The following is a 5,983-nucleotide window of genomic DNA, read 5'->3' on the forward strand; positions in this document are numbered from 1 at the left end:
AGTGTCTACTATCTTTCAGGTAGTACTTAACACAAAAAATCCCCTCAGATGATGACTATTTCTTTGCATACATACACTTTGAAAATATGCCAAACTAAAATATCAGTCAAACATTAAACTTTCCAAGACTTATGGCTGAATGAAGATGATCAAACACAATCAAAATACAATAAATTGATCTTCAAAAGTATAAGCCCCAATTGTACTATCCAAGTCCAAAGATATGAAGGAAAGGCTTGCAAACACATGTCACAAACAAAAACTGGAGGATGAATATCGACCAAATAAAAAAGAATTTGAGAGGTATTTTACAATAGAATGGAATCTCTATTACCAGAGAAGATCCCCCAGCAAGGATTTATGCAATGTCGTGTCCCGTCATCGGGCATATTTAATTGGTTTTTGACATTTTCTCCTCGCCCAGTAGATGAAATGAGCTCAGCTTTGGACTAGAGCTAGCTCATAGAATTATCCAACTATACCTAGGGGGCGTGGTAAAAATTGTACTCCTACAAGTCATATGCATAAGAAGTTCATCATGCAAAGAAGAGGGCAACATGGGCAACAAAGACAAAATTTTCAAAAATGCTCTAGTGAGGGTGTGCGCGCTATTTAGGGGAGTCTCCAAATGGAAGGGATTTGGAAATGGCCAGGCAGAGAGGGAGAACAAGCTCATGGAAATTTTGGGGCAGAAGGGGGAAGAATGGAGAAGGTGGGGAAGATGATGACGTGGCTCAAGGAGGGAAGTATGGCTCTGACACCACATGTTGGAGCATCAATGGAAACATAGTGTGGGCACAAGATGAAGTAAAAGAATCTTTATTCATAAGAGAGAGGGCCAATATATAGGCATTGGTTACATCCAATATGACATCATATGTGACAGTAGAGCATCTAGATCCACAAATTTCTCCCTGTATCTCTCAATCACACACCACACTCCTAGATTCACTCATTCACACCTACTAATTGACACCTAACTCAGGCACACCTACACACACATGTGTTCACACACTCACTCATGTGATCACACTGACAACCATAGACCTTAGTATTGACCCATTACATCAATTTGCCCCAACAACATTTACTACAAAATTGTCTTGAACGTGTAAAGCAACATCACTTAGCACATTATGATGACCTTCATAGGTCATTTCATCATAGGCATTTTAGTGACTCTTTGGTCTGGTATTCCTCATACCATTTGAGCCTAGTGATAAGAAATTGCACACTAGATGTGTGATCTAACCCATGCAGCCCTTGTGTCCAAGCTCTAGTACAGAAGCTTATGCCTCACATTCTCTACCTTTGGGGCAATCTGTTACTTCATTTAGCTAAGAGGTTATATTTTGTCTAAAATCTACAATCATAACATTCCAATACAAAATGAACCAACACATTGAATGAATACATCAATAACCAAGGGAAAAGTGGAAAGTCTTATGAGTTCATCCATTTATGGTCTGAAAGGATAGAAATCTCACTAGTCTTCCTTGGGTTAATTAATGTGAGATGACTCGAATGTGTCGTGGTTTGATCATTAACATCCACACCATGTTCTAAGGTTGTCCTTCCACACAGAGAATTTTTCTTGAAAGATAGTGCAAATCATTCCTAATTACATCCCAACTCCTCCTCAAATAAATCATCAACCTCCCTCCACAAGGAGCATACTATGATCAAGCCAAGCTTGAGAGATGTGCTCGTAAATGTTAATAGCATTTTTAAGTGCAATGCACAAGATTTCATTTGCTATTTGGCTCCTCAAGAGCATCAAGTGACTAATAATGCTAGAACTAGGGAGGTTAAAAGATAGAAATAAGAGCTAAAATAGCTCATGATTATTTGGAGGGCACATCAGGTCTCTAGTCACCACGGTGGCTCGAACTTTGTAATATATAAAGTCCATGGCATTTGGCATTTGGTGACTTTTCTCTCATCTGCCCCTGCTTTGCTACTTTGCTTCACACACCCTCCTCCGTCTCTCTTCCTCCCCTGCTCTACTTTGCTCCACACTCCCTCCTCTAACTCTCATCCACTCATCTGCTCCCCTGCTCATCTGCTCCACTGCTCGCCTACTCTTTTCACCATGCCTATTACTACTATCACCCCTTGATGCAACGTGATACCAATCTTGTCTGCCTTCTCATATAAGGTATTGTGTTGCACACATTAGGACTTGAAATGCCCACTCTTGTGGAATCTCTTCGTTCCCTTGATCGATTCCCCCCACATCTGCATGTCACCACCTTGAATGTCATGCACCCTCTGGCCTCTATATGGCTGTGCTCTATGGATTCCTTGGTATGGGAAACATGCATTAGTTCAAAAATGAGTAAGCCAATACAATACATCAATCAAAAATGTCATTTTGCACATTGAAACAACCAAAAAATCAAATCCTAATTGTGTCATTCTCAAATTATGACAATCCTTTTTATGTAAGGATATCTTGCATAAACATGGAACTTTGAAATTTAGGGATAGTTAAATGTCTTAATAGGACTCTTAATAGGACATTAATTCCCCACAGGCCTATGTTATGTTGACACAAATCTTTCACCAACCAAAGTGGTGGAAATCAGATAAGAACCGAGCATGAAACTCAATAGGATACTAGAGGGGTAACAAGAGAGATACCGTAACATGCTGCTACAGCTCTAAGTCATACACAATGGTCAACATTCAAGATCAAGATAACTAGAGTTAATGTCTGCATTGGTAGAGTCTAATGAAGGGTAGTCATTGCCTCATGCTCACACCCAACAACATCTAGACCGATTTTGTAGTCGACTTTCAAAGCCCTAATGATCGATATAAAAAACAAGTAGTCTTCAAAGAAGAATATTTGTGAATCCTATCCTTTGTGATCGCCAAACTGTGAGTGCCATCATGATATCAAAGATGGATAGATGCAATCCCCCTCCAAACACTTAAAAAAGGATAAGAAGAGGCAGTGGTGTACATATATACTTATAGAAGAAATAGATTACATATATACACACACACATGCACATGTACATATAGAAGAAATAGAAAACATATACACACACACACAACTGCATATATAGAAAAGGAAGATAGAAGAGAGCAAGTAGCAGAGCACAAAGAGAGTGAGAAGGTAGGAAAACCATGCCCAACTCATGCCTTGGATAAAGGAGTAGAGAGCTCCACCAAGGTACATGTTGACAACATAGGATCTGCACGTGTCCAACTTGAAAGATGAAGATAAAATCTAGTCAAGATGAAAGGAAAATGTAGTCAAGTTGAACACCTCACAACTGTTGATGTAGAAGAGACACACCAGGCTTAGTCCCTCTTATTAGTTCAAGAGGTAGTTGCTAATCCATATATCATGGAATGACAATTTACCCAAGAGATCTCTCTTTCACTTCCTCATTGCATCTTACTCATCTACTAACATAGTAGTCCAAAAAACCTCCCTACTTACACATGTCAACAAAAAGCCTTGGAAGGAAATTATCGACCCAAGCCCCCTTGATTCAATACTGTGTGTGTAACCTCGCATTTCATGACAAAGACCCTTGAACCCAGAGTTAGCTCAAGTCAAGAAGAGGACCTTGGTAAATCCCTACCCATGATGGGGAAATATCGATGATAGTAGGTGGCTGTAGAAAAACCCATTTGCCTCTTGGCTTTTGATTGACCAGAAAGAGTCACAATTTGGCAAGTTTTGGCACCCAATATTTTATTTGTGTGTTAGCAAATCTCATCAAAATGACATCCTTGTAGCCATCCTCTCTCCTTTTCTAGTAACTCAAGGCCTTTCCACAAAGTCACCTTATTCTTTCCTTTTCCTTTTGGAGCGGGGGGAGGCGGAAGGGTCCTGTTAAAGCCTTGATGCTTTCACTTTTCAGATAGAGGCAAAATTGTATTTTGTATGGACTATATGGAAGTTTGCTACATAGCTTATTAGCTCATGTTAGCTTTTGCCTAATTGGTATGTTACATGCTCATATTATATATTTTGTTGTAAGATGTAGATTTAATCAACATCAACACCGTATTCAAAAAAATTGGACTTTAGTAAAATCCAATTTCAAATTGGACTAAATAAAAGCATAAATTTTTTGAATATCACAATCCCATGGGTTTTTTCTATCTTCGAAAACAAAAATTTATTGAAACAAGCGAAAATAATTAAGCCAAATACTTTACACACCCACTTGGATAGAGTAATATTGATCATTGGAAACATGAAAAGAGAGTTGTTCCCTTAGGGAGGGAGCACTTATCTTGGTGTTAATATTCACCATTGAAATATTAAAACACACTATTCAACAATATTCATACACATCATTGGGAAAAGCTAAATGATTTCTTTATTTAAAAATCAGCTTACATATATGAAATTCCCTATATTTTACATTCTCTTCTTCTTAAGCACTAGAACGATTTTTCTCAATGTTGTCCTCTTGATGTCCGATGGCATATGGTCTAGTCATTGAAATCTTTATTGTAGGTACAATGCTTGGTACTGTATTTGGTTCACTGGCTCGTACTACATCTGATTCATTGGTTTGTACTACATTTGGTTCGCTCCTTTTAGACCTTCTCCAACTTCCCTCTCCCTTGAAAATGACCTCCCTTTTCCATTGACTTTCCTTTGCCTTCACTCAACAATTTTAGTTGCTTCCTTGTTGCCACCTTCCCTTGTTTTTGCAACCTTTCATCCATTAGCGTTTTTGTGCATTATTTTAGATGTATGTCCTCTAATGTAGAGCTACCATACATCTGTATGAGTTCTCTATGATTTTTGCTCTCAAGTCTGTGTCTAATATCATGTCCTCTTCATCATTGAATTTAGGTATGCAATTAAATACATATCAAAGTACCCAAATTGATGTGGAGCATCAATGATAATCATACCAATGACCTTCCATAGTATATCCTCTATAGCTAACCCCATTTCAAACAATGTGGTATACTTCTACAATGTCTTCTATCAAGGAAGGATGAGCAAATTCTTAGAGATGAGGATCAAAGACAAGCAGCTATGAAGAACATTCATGATGGTGGTAGTTCCATGAGTGCTTCTACAAGCACAAATGATAAAGCCCTTCTTTCATCAACAAGAGAAAGAGGAAGATTCGACTTTCAAAGAGGAAGAGAAAGACATCAGGCCAACCAGCCCAACTATAACATGGATCAACAATCTCATGAAGGTAACCATTCTTCTTATGGAAGAGGAGGCTATTCCTCTAGAGGTAGAGGTAGAGGTAGAGGTAAAGCTATCAAAGTTTAGTTCAATGTTATTATTGTTCAAAATATGGACACTATGAGAAAGATTGTAGGAAGAAGCAAGCTGATTTGAAGGGAAAATCAGCCAACGTCAGCCAACATTGCTCATGATGAAGGAAGCTCTCATGGCTTCTCTCATGACAATTCTCTAGTCTCCATTGAGGAGATTATGCAAGCCAATAGTGTGGATATTGAAACCGAAGAAGAACCATGGTGGATTGATAGTGGGGCAAGTTCCCATATGATGTCTCATGCTGAATATTTTTCTGAGCTAGATTCTACTCATAATGGTAGTATTTATACTCTGTAGATAGTACTCCTAATGCTATTATAGGTAAAGGAGACATACATGTTCAGCTCAACATGGGGCTGAAAAAGACACTTGGAGATGTTACATTGGTACCCTCTCTTACCAAGAACCTACTGTCGGTTGGAGCCATGACAGAAAAAGGATTCAAAGTGGAGTTCAAAGGCCAGCAATGTCTTATCAAAGACACAAAAGATCACTACAAGGTAGTAGCCAAAGGAAAGAAGCATGGGAAACTCTTCAAACTTGATGGGTCACCTTCAGCGTTGGATGGACAAAAGCAATAGAGCCTAATCCGCCTTCACAGCCACCCTCATCCACGTTTAAAACACCCGAACAACACAATCACAAGGCAAAAGGCATTCCTACAACATCATTGCTCTACACATACCTTTTGATACAACTCACACT

This window comes from Dipteris shenzhenensis, chromosome 31 (assembly GCF_047967505.1).
Source record: "Dipteris shenzhenensis isolate YYH24624 ecotype China chromosome 31, Dip_SZ_1.0, whole genome shotgun sequence".
NCBI lineage: Eukaryota > Viridiplantae > Streptophyta > Polypodiopsida > Gleicheniales > Dipteridaceae > Dipteris > Dipteris shenzhenensis.